Source organism: Schistocerca americana, chromosome 7, assembly GCF_021461395.2.
Source record: "Schistocerca americana isolate TAMUIC-IGC-003095 chromosome 7, iqSchAmer2.1, whole genome shotgun sequence".
NCBI classification, from domain to species: domain Eukaryota; kingdom Metazoa; phylum Arthropoda; class Insecta; order Orthoptera; family Acrididae; genus Schistocerca; species Schistocerca americana.
In genome coordinates, this window is record NC_060125.1 from 99,715,430 (window position 1) to 99,735,051 (window position 19,622).

The window sequence follows — 19,622 nt, forward strand, 5'->3', positions numbered from 1 at the left end:
AACTAAAATTTCTGAATACGACGAGCTTCTGACAAAAACCTTTTGAGTGCAAATAAGAAATCACTACAGGTAAGGCAGGATTCAAGTGGTACACAACCAGTGTACACGTACCTGAGAGGGTAGCCCTACCGCAAGGTGAAGATGTTAAAGTTAAAAATAAACATTACACCAGGTAGTTACTATTCAACTGATGGTGTTCCGAGTGCTGCTGTGTGGGATGAGCACATCACAGGACACAAACATTGTAGGCATATTTATTAATCTGCAGACTAGCAGAGTATGCTAGAAAAAAAGAAACTGTTCCAGTTTCTCGCCACCAGGTGAAAATATAGCACTGTACACAGTCTGAATATGAAATATTTCCTGTTTTGATGTCACTATGTTGCCTGCTGCTTCGCAACATACATTGATTTCTTTTGTGAAGTGACAGTTGATGCACAGCATTAAGAAGGTTGAAGTTTAACTACAATGTAGGAAAAGATAAGATTGCTACTCACTGTAAAGATAACACACTAAGTTGCAAACTGGCACAATTAAAAGACACTTACACATAAGCTTTCAGCTACAGCCTTCATCAGAAGAAGAGGAACACACACCATTCATTGCTGTAACTATACCAACCATGCAACACAAGCTTGGTCAACAGTTCAAAAGATTCTGCAGTGCATTTTACACTGGTATCCCCACAAGATTCAGAGAGTGAAATAAGTGAAGCCCTAAGATAGGCTATACTTCCCAACAGTGTTGATGGCCTCTCGTCAGACGATGGGCAGTAGACGGCTGCGCAGCTGGCCAATGAGCGCTCATTCGGTTTCTGCACCTCGTGCTATCTGAAGCTCAGTCATATTTCAGAGTTCTACAGTGTTTTACGTGCGGAACAGCGTGGTTGGCCAATCTCTGTTGTATACAGGGTCTTCTCTGAGTTTTGTCATAATGGCTGAAACACCTAAACATCGTCAAGTGTTTCATAAACAGGCAAGAGACCTTATTTTTAGAGTGTACTCTTTTTTCAAGCATGAGGCAGTTTCAGGCGAGCTGATCTGCGAGGTTGCCAAGGTGCAGGAGCGCACTGCAGTGGCCTGTGGCGATATTGGTGCACGAACTGTCAGGCGAGTTATACAGGAGGCAAAGCTGTCAGAGCAGGCAGTTGGCAATGTGGTGTTTCGGTCTCCATGGAAGAAACATAGCGTTCCGAAGAGGTTAACAGGAATCAACAATTTGTTCAAAATGTGTTACGTCGCAAGGTTTTCGAATTTTATGAAAGAGGCGAGTTCCCCACAGCAGCAAAATTGTGCACTGTTATGCACGAAGCTACTGGGTTTGATGGAAGTGCAAGATCAATGCAAAGAATGTTGAAGAACATCAGATTTAAATATGTAAAGTCCAATGATGGGCACAAATTTTTAATGGAGTGTAATGATATTGCTGCTGCTAGGATTACGTTTCTAAGAAAAATGCATGACATCAGATCAAAAGGAACATCAACTGTCTATTACTTGGGTGAATCAAAACCATACTAGAAAATTTATTTGGCAAACAACAGATGGACAAGGCGGTTTGAAAGTTCCAGTGGGAAAAGTAGGGCGTCTTGTAATATGTCACGCTGGTTCTGCTGCTACCGGATTTGTGCCTGAAAGTAAACTTATTTTCAAATCAAAATAAAAAACCACATCTGACTACCATACCGAAATGAATGGAGAAACTTTTCGAGAATGGTTTCAGTATCAGCTGTTGCCTTATTTGCATCCAGACTCTGTCATTGTTATGGACAATGCAAGCTATCACTCTGTCGTTCTCAACAGGCCTCCCACTACAAGCGCAAGGAAAAGTGATATTGTTTCTTGGTTGTGAAATAATAATGTAACGCACAGTGAAACACAAACACAAGCAGAGCTTTTGGAACTGGCGAAGATGTCAAAGACCAGCGTTAAAAACTATGAAATTGACTCCATAGCTAAGCAACATGGACACAGAGCGATACGAGTACCTCCTTATCAGTGCCATTATAACCCCATTGAACTGGTGTGGGCACTGGTGAAGAAATACGTAGCAGACAAAAATACTACATTTAAAATAGCCAACACTGAAAGACTCACCCATGAAGCAATAGAGAAAATCGCCATTGCTGATTGGGAAGCTTGCGTGCGTCACACTGACAAACTGCAAGAAGAAGATTACCAGAAAGAAGTTGTCAGAGACGAAATAATGGATTCGTTAATTGTCAGTCTAGCTCTCATATCCAGCGACTCCAGTTCCGGAGGCAGCAACAATGAAAGGTCCAAGTAAGAAGATATGTGAATGGAATGTAAACTTACTCTGTAATTATCATGAACATTTACTTTCTTCTCAACCCGTATGTGCGGTAGAAAGTAGTACAGTGGAATATCTATTCTGTAATGACGATTTTATTTTACTTCATTTTCTTCTTTAAATTAAACGCCTTTTCATGCTGCAATCTGTTTTATTAATTCAGACACATTTAGAATTTTATTTTAAGGCATCATTGGTGGATATCATCTGATGTAGTACACTGTAGCTAATATATGCCATCATGTAGATTTGAAAACAGTTTACGCCCTTATTTTTGCATAAATAAATTATTACTTACGATTATATGCAAAAATAAGGGCGTGAACTGTTCTTAAACCTACAGTGACGGCATATAGCCACAGTGTACTATTTCAGATTATATCCACCGATAATGCCTTAAAATAAAATGTGGAATGCGTCTGGATTAATAAAAGAGATTGCAGCTAGAAAAAGGTGTTTACTTCAAAAAACGATTATTTATATACTAGCTGTGGTAATGGCCATTCAAACAAATTTGTATATTTCACTTCTCTCTCTATTCTGTCTACGATAAAACGTAGATTAAAATGCTGTTCGCCCTGGGGACTGGGGTGGGTATTTTAGATTTGATTCTTTCGTCTTTTTATTTATAAAGCAAGAGGAGTGGAAGGCATAATCTTTCTGTAATGTGCAATTTATTATAGAATCCATTCTGCAGTGAGAGAGTATGTATCACTATTTCGTAATCTAATTATGACTGGGAAAGATTGAACAGACATTCCATTCTGTTATGTGTATGTCACAGTTTTTAGGTACATTTAATAAATTTATCATGGAATGGGGAGTAGAGAACCACGAACCTGACAGTAGCAAGACAGGTGAAACATCGGCTAAAGCAGCTGTCCATAGTATAGCTGCCGTCAATTCACCCACCGCCGAGCTGGCAACGCAGCACTCCTTGGAAGCTGCGCGGCGACAGGCCATTAACGCTGTCGTGGACTATACAATGCTGTGACTGTCTTTCATTTGCTGGCACACATGGAAATTGATGATATGGCCAAGGAATGTTCCTTTGATGGACAAGGCGTGTTTTACTCCACATGGCGCCAGGAATGCACAGATCTGTCGTATGTATGGTTCTACTGTATCACATGTTGTCCGAAACATCCACAGCAATCAGCTTATGTGACTGTGGTGGTGCTTCACAAGCTCCTTCACACTCAGTCCGTTTTTCTTTGAAGACATTACATCTCATGGGCCTGTCTGTTGTACAATGACATCTGCACGTTACAGTGACCTTGTGAAACATGAGACCCCAGCTTTGCAACAACACAACTGTGTCCCAACTACTATTTTCATGCAAGATGGGGTGACTCCACATGTTGCTTGCCAGGCGAAAGATTTACTTCAAGAAGCCTTTGGTAATGGCAGCATCATCTCTATGCAACTTCAAGATGTGTGGCCTTCCAAGTCAACTGACCTAAACCCATGTGATTCTAGTTGTGGGGATATATGAAAGATTGTGTCTATCAGGTATAAGCTGAAGGACACCATATGATGACAAATCATTCTGATCACACAGGACATGTTCTGAGAAACCGTTGACCGTGCTATGTTATGGATGCAGAACATCGATGAGTCGGGAGACCATAATGAACACACATTGTAACTTGGGAGCCTATCCTAACAAAAGTGGCAGAAACCCTATTAGCAAGTGTCTGAGCATTCCTCTCCTTTTCCTGCACTGCTTCATATTCTGACTGCTTACAGCACCATAGTTTCACCTAGTGGGAGAATGTATCTTTTTCAGCATCCTCTGCGAGTGCACCAATTACTGAACATACTTACAACATTCCAGCAACTTACAATGTATACAGCCCACACAGCAGCACTTTGAAGATCATCAATTTAATTATCACCACCTAGTACATAGTCATTTAATTATTTAATCAACAGACTAACTCTTCTGTTCATTATTTAAAATTGATTAATACGAGGATGTTCCACTTCAAAGCAATGCTCCGAAATTTCTCTCTCTCTCTCTCTCTCTCTCTCTCTCTCTCTCTCTCTCTCTCTCTCTCTCTCTTTTTTTGTGAAAACACTTAAGCTTTTTAAATAGAACAAATGTTATTAACATGCTACATCTTTACTCTTCATGTCATCATATTTGCAGCCCTCTACAGTTACAGTGAGGCAATACTGACCTTACTACTTATCTTAGAAGAAAGATTAAGGAAAGGCAAACCTACGTTTCTAGCATTTGTAGACTTAGAGGAAGCTTTTGACAATGTTGACTGGAACTCTCTCTTTCAAATTCTACAGGTGGCAGGGTTAAAATACAGGGAGCGAAAGGCTATTTACAAAGTGTACAGAAACCAGATGGCAGTCATAAGAGTCAAGGGACATGAAAGGGAAGCAGTGGTTGGGAAGGGAGTGAGACAGCGTTGTAGCCTCTCCCCGATGCTATTCAATCTGTATACTGAGCAAGCAGTAAAGGAAACAAAAGAAAAGTTCGGAGTACGCATTATAATCCGTGGAGAAGAAATAAAAACTTTGAGGTTTGCCGATGACATTGTAATTCTGTCAGAGACAGCAAAGGACTTGCAAGAGCAGTTGAACGGAATGGACAGTGTCTTGAAAAGAGGATATAAGATGAACATCAACAAAAGCAAAATGAGGATAATGGAATGCAGTCGAATTAAGTAGGGTGATGCTGAGGGAATTAGATTAGAAAATTAGAATAGAAAATGAGACACTTAAAGTATTAGAGGAGTTTTGCTATTTGGGGAGCAAAATAACTGATGATGGTCAAAGTAGAGAAGATATAAAATGTAGACTGGCAGTGGCAAGGAAAGCGTTTCTGAAGAAGAGAAATTTGTTAACATCGAGTATAGATTTAACTGTGAGGAAGTCGTTTCAGAAAGTATTTGTGTGGAGTGTAGCCATGTATGGAAGTGAAACATGGACGATAAATGGTTTGGACAAGAAGAGAATAGAAGCTTCCGAAATGTGGTGCTACAGAAGAATGCTGAAGATTAGATGGGTAGATCACATAACTAACGAGGAGGTGTTGAATAGAATTGGGGAGAAGAGTTTGTGGCACAACTTGACTAGGAGAAGGGATCAGTTGGTAGGACATGTTCTGAGGCATCAAGGGATCACCAATTTAGTATTGGAGGGGAGCGTGGAGGGTGAAAATCGTACAGGGAGACCAAGACATGAATACACTAAACAGATTCAGATGGATGGAGGTTGCAGTAGGTACTGGGAGATTATGAAGCTTGCGCATGATAGGTTAGCATGGAGAGCTGCATCAAACCAGTTTCAGGACTGAAGACCACAACACAACCGTTACAGAGCTCCGAATTGCAGTAAGTGGTGTGTATAGGTGGATTCCTGGAGTTTCCCTGGATTTCCTGGTTAAAAGTACACCTTTTCCTGGGTGAAGATACACTTTTTCTGTGTTAAGCAACAGTACATTTTCCTCGGGACTGTAAAACCTATCAATCCTTTGAATGGTTAATGTTTTACACACTGGTGTAGAACTCCCTGGTGCTTTAGATAACAAAACCCACAAAAAAAGGCATTTTTGAAAGAACACTGATGTACAACAACACATACGCTGCACATTTTCTTGTTACAACATGCTGCATATTTTTGTATTACCAAAGTATATATTCGAATTCCACCAAACACAGCACGTTAGTTTCTGAAGCAATGAATTCGAAATTGCGATGCGCTTTTGCAAGCCAATCACAGCTTATGTCAGGTGATCTTGCCAGCTGATGATAGCAGATATTCAGAGCATAAGACACATGGTGTAGCCAGCCAATAGCAACGCAACTGCTACGCAGCGCGAACACATGAATAGGAAAAGTTAATGGTTTAAATTAATATACATAGTGTGGCTATGAGAAAAGCTAAGCTTTAACATGTAATATTGGTCTTTTTTTGTATGTGTAACACTTTAAGATACATCAATCAAATTTGCCAGTAAAATTTCAAATAATGACATAAATGTCTGGTCTTCTGGGTCCAAAATTCTTCGAAGTCACTTGCCCTCAAAGTGTTAAGTATTAAATGAGAATCAAATACTCTGTGATTTAAGAAATCAATTAGCACATTCTCACATATAATTCATTTTGCGTAATCTAAAATTTATTTTGAAAGTAACGCTTTTCAAACCACCATTCTCAATATCTTCCTGCGACCTGTTAGAATTCGTTTCAACAGTTGTCAGAGTGTGCCAGAAGAGAGGCATTACTGCGCTTGCACAGCTATGATGATGTAGCAAGCCCCTATGTTCATAAGTATATAGTATTAAGAGATCTTACAAACACCATAAATTAAACAGGACATCAGACGATACTCCAAGAGCATTGGAAATTTGTAAGCCATACTAAATGTATAATTTGGCTTAAAGTGCACATTCGTGTATCTAGATTCACAAAGCAATAGGCCTCACCAGATATTAAACTTTTCAGTGTGGTTTTCAGAATGCAAATTTTCTTGGAGTACCAGTACTTTATTATCTAATGTTTGGTGCTTTATTATAGCACAATGCCATACGTGCCAGAAGATGAAAATGTGCACTTGAAATTCAGCAAACAGTTGTAACTAGCCACTAGCGTGGAATGAGACAATTTGTATCGAATAAATTGACTGCATCTGTGGAATACATTAATAAAAGCCAGATTTCTTTACCAAATCGACAAAAATAACTTCATTGTTCTACAATGTGAGTGATGCTTCACTGCCAAAAGCACATAAATAAAATAAAACTGATACTAATAATATATTTTAGCCTTTCGTAATTATGTGAATGTATTTTAATTCACTGATAGCTCTTGGCCACAGAAATCCATTTTCTTTTCATTTGACATGAGAGCTATAAACAAGAGGAAACAGGAAAATCACTAAACGTAAACATGTATCACATGGAGACTAGTCCCCTCCCCACTACAACACTGACTGCTTTGCACTTGCTCGAATCTGGTGGCTTTAAGTAGCCGGATGGTACTGCTCTATGAGCAACTGAACTGTGCATGCCCATGAGCCCACTGCTGATTTCCCAATTGGCCCGGGGCATATGCACCCTGAGTAACATGGCAGTAAATATGTCGTTGCATGAGGAACAGTGAGCTGTAACCAAGTTTCGAATTGGAGAGTTCGTCCACAGTTGGGGCACTCCCCCTCCTTCAGCATGACAATGCCATACTACAAATGAGCCCTGCGACATTTTCAGCAATCTGCCACCTTGGGTTCAATACCACCATACAGTCCTGACGTGACACCACTTGATTTTCACCCTTTTCCAAAATTTGAACACCTTCGAAGACTTCACTTTGACAGTGATGAAACACTGCAAGCAAAGGTGAGCCTGTGGGTCCATCAAGAAAGTCATATGTTCTACAGAGAAGGTATCAACCAACTGGTCTCTCATTGGGAGAAATGTGTTCATCACAAGGATAATAAGTTGACAAATAAGTATAAAGACGTGAAGAATAAAGATGTAGGATGTCAAAAAAGTTCGTTTTATTTAAAGGGTTTTCAGAGAAAAAATTCTGAGGCATTACTTTCCAGCCTGCCCTTGTACATTTCTGTGTATTAAGTGGTTCCAGATGTAATTAATAAGTAACTGATTAAACTGATGTATCACTTCGCAATGAAGCTGAGCAAAAAAGTTCCATTATGGGAATATGAACAAGAAAGGAAACTTTCCAAATTTCAGCAACTATTTGCATTCCACTTTACTGAAAAATGTGATCATGTCCATTAATTAAAAACACTTTACAGCTTATATGGCCTTTTATATGTGTGGAAGATGAATACACTGTGCAGAAAATTATGTTACTGATTAAGTACGTACAAATCGTACTTCTGCACGCAAAGCCGTTTACGCTTTGAAGCTTTTGAAAATTAGGAGGTGTAGTATTTCACAGGCACGAATAAGTACTTTTTTTCACATCTATATATTGGTACTTCAGTTTCACAGTTAAGCTAACACTGTAAAAAGTCTGATGCCACATTCTTCGCACCCCTCTGGACAGTTTGAAGCAGCATGTTACTTGTTGTGCTGACACCCCAAGGCAGCAGATGCTGTGGAGAGGAGCAGCATATCATCTGCTGGCTACGGCTGCCCATTACCAGCAGGCACTCACTACTTCCTGCACTTGGGAGCTCTCCTGACAAACCAGGAGGCTGGCTATGCTCTGTTCTGTCACGTAGGTATGAAAATTGCCAGAGGAGGAGTGGGAAAGGTTTGGGTGGTGGGTGTTGGGTAGGTGGAATGGTTGTTAATGTAAGCTCATGTGAAGTAGCTCTCAGCACATTTGTTGGCATCCACAGCCCATACAACATCCAATAATGGTCTGTCAAGAGTTCATGAATGTGAAACATGCAAAATTCATCCCCCCCCCCCCCCAAAAAAACAAAACCAATAACTCTACAAATATATTCTTTACTCGCATCATGTTCAAATAAGATTCATTATTTGTTTCTAAAAATGTTGGCAACCCTCATCAGCATTCTTGCATAGCTGTACAGGCTGAAAAAGTATGTAACAGAATCAGTCAGTTCCAGAGAGTGAGTGAAAAACATTTGTATAGTTGATGCAGACACAGAGGCTAGTTTAATTCAACTGAACAAACAAACAGTAGACTGGCTTATCAGTTGTTAAAACCAGTCGCTTAGTTCAAATAAAATAACCAATTTAATATTACAAGAGCCCACGAATTAACACCAGTTTAGTATATACTGTTAGCTAATGGAAGTTAGTGTCATTTTTATGTTTGTCACTGTCACAAACAGAAACATGGACATGAACATCTCTCCTTTATGTCTGTCCCAAATTTTGTTCAAAAGATTCAGAATCTTCTGAAAGACATTAATTCTTTTTATTTTAACAGTGCTTCATGTCTTGTTAAAACAGCATTCTAATAATTCAGAGAAAAATAAATGCAAACGCAATACCATCAACTGCCTTGATAGCTTCACAGCAGTGTTGACATCCACAAAGTAAATAACTCGGCTGTCTACAAGCAACACTAAAAGATACACACACTCAGAATGGCAGTGTTGCAAATAAACCATATAATTTATATTGAAGGCTATTTCAAATTCAGAAAAAGCATTTAAAACAGCCTAAAAATTAAAAATGCTGCCAAATGAACAGGGACAGAACATTAGCATGAGTCCATTATCACAATTTTCAGCATCGCGGAGTTATCTTGTCACATCACTCAACACACCAAGCAACCTACAAGGTTATTCATACTGGAGTGTGGCCTACATTTGGCCTTGTCGTGCCAGGATCAGAAATACCCCTCCGATATATGACCACGGATTTAGAGGAGCTCGAAGGACGCACGAAACGAGTCCAATCTTTGATCGCCGTGCGGTATGTAGCAGTAACCTGTGCCTACAAATCAGGGACACAACAAGACACATACATGCACAAAATGGGATGACTCAGGAAGTGCTGTGGGGAGACAAATAGTGGAACAGTCACACACACCTCGAAACAAAATGTGACAACTTTTTCAGTGTTTTTATGCCATTTGCTGTCTCTATAAAAGAAGAGTGTGTTGTTCAATGATGTCTCAAGAGTTCTTGTAATAGGATTCTGTTCTGGATTATGAAGGCACTGAATAGTCTATTAAATGGATCAATATTACGGAACACTTTTAGCCTTCTCCAACTCCTGTACAAAATAGGCCCCAATCGCAAAGGTCGTTGACTGCCGCTATCTGTGGCCCATGTCTCAATTACACATTCTCTGTCCTCTATGCTTCATTTTCCCTTTCTTTCTTCTCACTGTATACCACACTAAATTTGAAGGATCTCTTCCCTCTCCTAACATTACATTCCATTCTGTTTGCTGGTATCACACTCGGATCTGTCTAGACGAAGTCATATGACTTGCGTAACTTTTTGTCAAACAGTTTTCCAATTAACATTCCAAAAAGACTAACACTTAACTTATAACTCATTCACACATTGTAACACAGAAAAAAACCTGATTTTTCAATAGATTTTAGTTTTTAAGTGCCATTTTGTTAAATTAAGATACTACACAGGTTGCCAATTCGGAAAAAATAATGCGCCATCTACATCTACAACCAATGGTGATTGATACCAACAATGTGTGCCAACTCCTTTCGCACTATATTCACAGACACACACCACTCCCTTGGCCACAGCACTTGGGGACCCAGCAGTTAAATCCTGATTCTCCAAAACATTTCAAGCACAAGATTTTCTGCAGTCCTGAGTTACCACCTCAGATCTCTTTGTGCAAATCAAGTGGTGTAACCTCATTACATATTATCACCGTAACTACAGAGTAATTTAAAAGATTTTATTCTGTAGTTGTAATGAATTTTTGCAACCAGAAACATGCGGTTCATTAAAGTGCGAGACTTAAGTGATGTGTGATTACAGAAATTACTTCCTTTACTGGCAAACATATGTATTTAAAACAACTGACTTTTTTTAAGATTTAGTATCCACTGTTCATTCTATTTGTCTCCGCACTGCTTATTGATACAGAAATGCATTACTGACTTCAAGTGCAAAAATGACACATACACACAAATACTGGATGCATAAACAAATGCAAGTGAGTAACAGGGGATATCAGGCAATAATTCATGCTATTAGATAACTAATTAAGGCATATATCATGTATTTTTGAAATTTATCTGAAGAGCATATAAGTAATAGACCAAGTTCTTTATTTATTACACTCATTAATGTTCTTCAGAGTCCATTTCATGTTGTTTTTTGCTGTGTGGATGTGTTCAGAAAAATGAATGTTCAACTTCAAGAATTCACAAAATTGTTTGCAAGCTGGGTGAGACTTTTGCATTTGTCACTTTCTAGTGAAGAAAACGTGGTCAGTTGAGAAACTGCTATTAGTTCAGAGAGAGAATACATTTCAGTAAAGCAGTCATCAACAGAAGATTGTGTTAAGTACCACTTGTTTTAACAGGCAAAGTCCCATTGGAGGAAGTATTTTCATATTTTGCTTTGACTTGTAAACAAACTCACTCAGCATATTTAATGTGAAATACAAAACATGCTGTGATTCAGTATGTTTCACATTCAGAAAATTTTTCCAGAGGTTAAAGTCACATTAGCAAAAATTCAAGGCTCCATCAGGAACCAAACACTGAATTCAGTTCCAAGTACACACATTAAAAATGGAAGGAACAGGATTCAAAAGTTATGTTGTGTGCTTTTCTCAAGAAGAGCTACTTCTCATTGTCACCTTTTCTACAGCATAATGAGACCTCCTTTTATATACACTGTACATGTCACAATATCACTTCCTCTTGTATACCATTGGAGCAATAACTAGAAATTTAATGTTGTTGCAAAATTTTCTGCTTAACCATTCACCAGCTGTGTATCATCTGAACATATACATAAATATGTGTTGGTGAAAAAAAAATTTCTTAAAGGTGGTAGGATTAATCAGAATCCATATTGATAAATACTTCCCTCACTCTTTGGTGAAACAGTTTCATATTTGAGAAAGAAGAAATTCAACTTTGACTGCTGTGTTGTATTTCTGTTGCTTGCTAGTTTTTTGCTTACACATGCATCATCAGATACAGCCACCAAATGGCCTTGTAAGCCAAAAACTGTCAAGAATAATAATTAATACAAAATAACATTCTATGAAGTAACAGTACTACAAGTTGTGAAATTCATGTGAGATTTTGATGAGCAAGGTAACATCAAATCAACAACTATGTATTTGTCAAAATAATCTCTCATCCACGTGTCCACACAGATACTATGCACGAATAAAACAGGTGCAATGTCGAAAGATATTTGCTCACTTTGCACATTTCCTTATCTTATGTGTTCATTACATTTTTGTCATTTAAATCAAATCCTAAATTTATGAATTTTTTCTTTATTTCCACAACGAAACTAAGAAATAATTACTTACACTGACTAAACAACAGTGCATATCCAATGATACTTGCATAAAAAAGAGAAGAGTTCACTACAATCATTACAAGCAAGAATGAGGGAATATGTGAAGAGACTCTTCTGTTCCTCATTTTTCTCTGTCACTTGCAGTTCAGTATGAAAATTCATCGCATTAAGACATTTCCAAAAACACAAAGCTTGGCAGAAAATGGTTAAAAAGAAATAGCAATGAAGTGGACATAGCTGAATAAAACTAACTTTGAATTTCACTCTGTAGAAGCCTTCAATTGATCATTTGTTACGATTGCAAATAGTATTAAATGTAGAAATGAGAGAATAAACAAAACTGTCTAGGTATGGTACATATATGGTGTGAAGTCAAAGCCATGATTTATGCCTTTTTGTGTGGTGCTGTGCTTGCATGCACCAGACAGCTAGAACTTACCGACTCAGAGGTTTGTCAGTATAAGAATACACTATTAAAACCAACTATAAACTATGTGTTCATCAGTATATTTAAGTAACCCCAAAACTGTATTCTTCATATTCATCCTGAAACTTCCCATCTGCTACTACTTTCATCTGATACAATTCTAACAAGCTCCTAAGTATTTTAACAGTCACTTTTGCTAATATTTTGCAGTAAGGTTGCACAGTAGAAGCTATCACTTGCCACCCAAAAACAGAGATAGAAAATGTTGCATAGAAACCACGAGCTCACAGATGCTATATTCTAGAGCAGCAGGTAAAAACTGCAACAAGAAGTGCATTACACTTCGCTACGACTGAAGTATAGTAGTTCATTTTCTTCCAGTATTATCCTGCTTCATTGGGTGTGCACTTGATAGCTCTGCTCTCATCAAGCATCTCAAACTTGTTTCTGTGGTTATATTCCCTTTTTAATAAAACTATGTCTATGTTTTTTTAAGAGTATCAGTTATTGTCATACTTTCGCTCACTGTTTTCAGTATCTTCTAAGAAAGGTTTTTGCCTGAAAGCAGCTACAAAAAAGTTTCCAGTATCATTTGACTAAGCAAATAATTATTTAAATAAAAATCAGTTATTACAAAGATACATACATTTTTAAACTGAACTAAAAAGAACAAAAATTTCTCCGAGCCCCATACAGACTTCTGACACCACGCACATAGACCTGGAAATTTGTAACTATGGATCTTTAATAGCTATCAAAATACTTTTAATACTTACAACAAGCAATGTGGGGTGCATGCAACAGATATTACTTATGAAGTGAACTATTCATGTATCACTTCTGTATTGCATGCTCTACACACTGTTTGTTATAAATCTTGCACAAGTATTTTCACTGTTACTAAAAATTCACAATTACAAATTTTCAGAACAACTTTTATACGTTTAGGAATTTGTATGGAGTTAGGAGAAACTGTTTCATACCTTTTAGTTCAGTTTGAAACCTGTTATGTTAAAAACTGATATTTACTTAATTATTTTTTCTGCTTTTTTTAGTCCTGTGTGCGTGGACTTTTTTTATCAATTTCAAATATTTTTATGAGCTTACCACAGAAACATGTGGTATATTTCGGATTTATTTCAGCTTCTCTTCACCTGAGTCAACCTATCTATTGCTGCTTCTTATGCATTTCTTGCAAAGAGAAAGTAAAAATTAGAGATATTCAAGCTCACACATGAGACTACCAGTAACATTCCTTCTGGGGGGGACGGGGGGGGTAAACGGGGGGGGGGGGGGGGGGGGGGGGGGGGGACAACAGTGGTACACAAACTACCAGCCACACACTGCTCAAGAAAGCAAGTTAATTTCTGTCAACCAGTTCTGAGCCATGTTCCAAGTTTCTAGTTTCCACCAGTGGAAAAGGAAGCACATGCAAAATTTCCCAATTTAGCCTTGGAAATGGATTGGATCAAAACAAAGACAACAGGTACAAAGAACAACAATGAGAATTGCAACATGGAATATAAAATGAATTTCCATAAGGAAACATGAAGTCTTTAAAGAAATAAAATGAAGGGAAAGGGCATGGTACAGAAGAGAAAGATAATTACACACACATTTATAGTGGTGTACCAAAAGAACAACAAGTCCAAGTGAAGTTGTCAGTGCCATAAAAAACACCTTGAAAAAGCTAATCAGCTGGGAATACATCAGAAACAGAACTCTGCAAATACATATGAAGCTACAGGATCACTTTGTCACGATTATCATATTCACCAAATGATGAAAGAAGGCTTATTCCACACCCAGTTGACAAAATTCCTTGAAAATATAGGGAATCACAAGGAAACAGTTTTACTATAACACAAACACAAGAACAGGGTAGAAAGCCAACAATGATATAGTGGTGCAACACGATGAAAACCCCATAAAATAATAATGGTGAAAGTTTGATAGAATTCTGTCTGCAAAATGACCAAAGAATTCAAAATATCTGTTTCAAACACAAGGATGTCCGTAAGTGTAACTGGACGAAAACCAAGCATTAACCTTAAATCCATTATAGACTTTCTCACAATCAAGTGAACAATAAAGCTTGTAGTACACGATATGGGGGCTATGAGAGAGAGTGCTGATCACAGATTGTATCAGATCACTTTTTGTTAATATTTACGAAGTCTTAGCCATAATACCACCCCCGTTTTGTACCAGCTAAGCCTAGCGGAAAAACTTGCCGCTGTTGAAGAAATTTCCAGCTATGAAGCCTGGGAAACAAAGAAATCCAAGAGAGATGGAAAATTTGAAGAGTGGTGGAATGACACAGTGCCAGAACAAGTAGAAAATAAGAAAGCTTATAATAAATGGTGAAACCAGAAAGCATACAGTGGTTGGTGGGAATACAGAAATAGAAGAAAGGATACAAAGAAAACAGTGATTAAGACTAAGTATGAAGCTTGGCAGAAAACCGTCAAAGAGATAGAAAAAAGCATGGAGGACACATGAGAAAATAAAACCTGGGAGGTAAAAATAAAGCACACATCAACCTAATTATTATGCAAGAATGGGTACAACACCGCTAAGAATTACTGAGAACAGGGCAAAACACACACACACACACACACACACACACACACACACACACACACACACACACACAAAAATGAGGTTATACACATGCAACCTTTTGGAGCTTGGCTCCTCCTACTGGGAGAAGTGCAGAAGGCAAAAGGAGACACGTGAAGCAAAAGGACTGGAGAGGTTCAGGAAAAAGAGGTAGATTTCGGAAAAGTCACCAAGAACTGTGAGTCAGGAGAGACTTAACAGACGGGATGAGAAGCACAGACTGATTGTTGGGGACTGCACTGGACAGAAATATCATCCGGTGCAGTCCCCAACAGTCTTTTCTTCTCATCCCATCTGGTAAGTCTCCCAAAACTGATAGTTCTGTGGGACTTTTCCTGAAATCTACCCCTTTTCCTAAACCTCTCCAGTCCTTTTCCTTCGCTCCTCTTCCTTCCCCTTCAATCTTTCTGCTGGAAGAAGGAGCCACTGCCTCCAAAAGCTTGCATATGTATAACCTCAATTTTTGTGTGTGGGTGGGTGTTCTCCTGCCGCTGCTTGGTGAACTGATTTTTATATCTACCCAAGTCAATTATATTGTCATTTTCATTGTTATAACCGAGAACAGAGTACCATTCACTGGGAACCCAATGGAAACTGTAATTAATAATGATAATATCCCACATACAACTCCTAAAGAGGTTCAACATGTCACCAATGCCACAAAAAATGAAAGAGCATAGGTCCTGGAGTAATTTACATAGAACTGATTAAAGCAACACCATTTAAACTTTGAGAAATTGGCAGTGGTCCTTGACCCAAAAAATCTTAGAGGTAACAAATTTCCAAAGGGGTGAAAAAAGGCTATGATCGTGTACATATTTGAGGAGGAAATGGGGCGAGAGTGTGCCAACTATGGTTTGATATTAGTGTGATGCCATCCACGATGACAATCTACCGTCTTATCCTAAGAGAAGAAGATAGAAAAAGATAGAACTGAATCTGAAGAACAAAATGGATTCAGATCTGGTCACACCAGTACTGATAGAGTCATTGTCTTCAAAAAGTCTCATTGGGGAAAGGACAGCAAGGGGCTTACCATCCACCCACCTTGTCTTTATACACCTCCAAGAAGTTTATGACACAATTCTACAAAATAAGTTTAGACATGTCCTATTGATAATGGTGTGCCCTCAAGCTGCATGACAACTGTCAGATTGTACTACAAAGACTGTACGGCAATGGTAAAAGTGAGACATCAGCATTTCAAGAGTCTGATGTGACAAAGGGTCTACACCAGGGATGCACACTCACCCCTTACACTGTTTAAATTCTACTCGGAGGAGGTGTTGAAATCTTGGAAAAGGAAATTTAGAAAATTTGGTATTCCCTTAGAAAATGAGATCCAGTTCATCTTATTTTTTGCTGACAACCAAGTGATAGTAGATGGGGACGAGGAAGGTAATAACCACATGCTTTGCAAATTAAAAGAATAATATGAAAAATGGGGACATATTATATCATATCTGAAACAGGATATATGAAGGCGAGAGAAAATACTGTTAATGATATGCAAGTGCATGCCGATTTTGTTAAAGGGTATCATAACATTAAATACTTCGGAGTGACACTGTAATCAAAAATAGAAGTATGAATGATATAATCAATAAAAACCCCCATGAACCATGGACCTTGCCGTTGGTGGGGAGGCTTGCGTGCCTCAACGATACAGATAGCCATAACGTAGGTGCAACCACAATGGAGGGGTATCTGTTGAGAGGCCAGACAAACATGTGGTTCCTGAATAGGGGCAGCAGCCTTTTCAGTAGTTGCAGGGACAACAGTCTGTATGATTGACTGATCTGGCCTTCTAACACAAACCAAAACGGCCTTGCTGTTGTGGTACTGTGATCGGCTGGAAGCAAGGGGAAACTACAGCCGTAATTTTTCCCGAGGGCATGCAGCTTCACTGTATGATTAAATGATAATGGCATCCTATTGGGTAAAATATTCCGGAGGTAAAATAGTCCCCCATTCAGATATCCGAGCGGAGTCTACTCAAGAGGACGTCGTTATCAGGAGAAAGAAAGCTGGCAGGTAGGTTAGAAAATTTTAAAAGGGAAATGGATAGGTTAAAGTTAGATATAGTGGGAATTTGTGAAGTTCAGTGGCTGGAGGAACAAGACTTCTGGTCAGGTGAATACAGGGTCATAAATACAAACTCAAATAGGGGTAATGCAGGAGTAGGTTTAATAACGAATAAAAAAATAGGAGTGCGGGTAAGCATAGTGAACGCATTATTGTGGCCAAGATAGACATGAAGCTCACGCCTACTACAGTAGTACAAGTTTATATGCCAACTAGCTCTGCAGATTATGAAGAAATTGAAGAAATGTATGATGAGATAAAAGAAATTATTCAGGTAGTGAAGGGAGACGAAAATTTAATAGTCATGGGTGACTGGAATTCAACAGTAGGAAAAGGAAGAGAAGGAAACGTAGTAGGAGAATATGGATTAGAGCTAAGAAATTAAAGAGGAAGTAGCCTGGTAGAATTTTGCACAGAGCATAACTTAATCATAGCTAACACTTGGTTCAAGGATCATGAAAGAAGGTTGTATACGTGGAAGAACCCTGGAGATACGAGGTTTCATATAGCTTATATAATGGTAAGACTGAGATTTAGGAACCAGGTTTTAAATTGTAAGACATTTCCAGGGGCAGATGTGGACTCTGACCACAATCTATTGGTTATGAACTGTAGATTAAAACTGAAGAAACTGCAAAAAGATAGGAATTTAAGGAGATGGGACATGGATAAACTGACAGAACCAGAGGCTGTACAGAGTTTCAGGGAGAGCAAAAGGGAACAATTGACAGGAATGGGGGAAAGAAATACAGTAGAAGAAGAATGGGTAGCTTTGAGGGATGAAATAGTGAAGGCAGCAGAGGATCAAGTAGGTAAAAAGACGAGGGCTAGTAGAAATCCTTGGGTACCAGAAGAGATACTGAATTTAATTGATAAAAGGAGAAAATACAAAAATGCAGTAAATGAAGGAGGCAAAAAGGAATACAAATGTCTCAAAAATGAGATCGACAGGAAATGCAAAATGGCTAGGCAGGGATGGCTAGAGGATAAATGTTAGGATGTAGAGGCTTATCTCATGAGGGGTAAGATAGATACTGCCTACAGGAAAATTAAAGAGAACCACTTGCATGAATATCAAGAGCTCAGATGGAAACCTAGTTCTAAGCAAAGAAGGGAAACAGAAAGGTGGAAGGAGTATATAGAGGGTCTATACAGGGGTGATGTTCTTGAGGACAATTTTATGGAAATGGAAGAAGATGTAGACGAAGATGAAATAGGAGATACGATACTGCGTGAAGAGTTTGACAGAGCACTGTCTTGAAAGGAGGGTATAAGATGAACATCAACAAAAGGCAAACGAGGATAATGGAATGTAGTCGAATTAAGTCGGGTGATGCTGAGGGAATTAGATTAGGAACTGATACACTTAAAGCAATAGAAAAGTTTTGCTATTTGGGAAGCAAAATAACTGAGATGGTCGAAGTATAGAGGATATAAAATGTAGACTGGCAATGGCAAGGAAAGCGTTTCTGAAGAAGAGGAATTTGTTAACATCGAGTATTGATTTAAATGTCTGGAAGTCGTTTCTGGAAGTATTTGTGTGGAGTGTAGCCATGTATGGACGTGAAACATGGATGATAAATAGTTTAGACAAAAAGAGAATAGAAGTTTTTGAAATGTGGTGCTACAGAAGAATGCTGAAGATGAAGATTAGATGGGTAGATCACATAACTAATGAGGTTGTATTGAATAGAATGGGGGGGGGGGGGGGGGGGGGGAAGAAGAGTTAGTGGCACAACTTGACTAGAAGAAGGGATCGGTTGGTAGGACATGTTCTGAGGCATCAAGGGATCACCAATTTAGTACTGGAGAGCAGCGTGGAGGGTAAAAATCGCAGAGGGAGACCAAGAGATGAATACACTAAGTAGATTCAAAAGGATGTAGGCTGCAGTAGGTACTGGGAGATGAACAAGCTTGCATAGGATAAGAGTAGCATGGAGAGCTGCATCAAACCAGTCTCAGGACTGAAGACAACAACAACAACAACAACAACAACAACAACAACAAGCAATAAAACTGGCCATGGCAAGCGACTCATAAAACAAATAAATGGCGTCCTCTGGAATAACAATGTAATGCAAAACAGAACATATCATCTGTCATTTCATTATTGAAATTATCACAACATGTGGTGCAGAGTTGTGGGAACTATCTCGGAGGCAGACTGGCTGACTGCCAAGATGGACTTTTGGAGACAGAGTTACAGATTTTCCGCCCTTACTCATGTTAGATATTACAGAATCAGGGA

General features: G+C 38.7%; 1 protein-coding gene across 1 annotated transcript in view; it reads right to left on the minus strand.

The window, feature by feature from the left end:
- The window catches only part of LOC124621865 (phospholipid-transporting ATPase ID), a 538,522-nt gene that overhangs the window by 144,989 nt on the left and 373,911 nt on the right, over positions 1–19,622 (minus strand).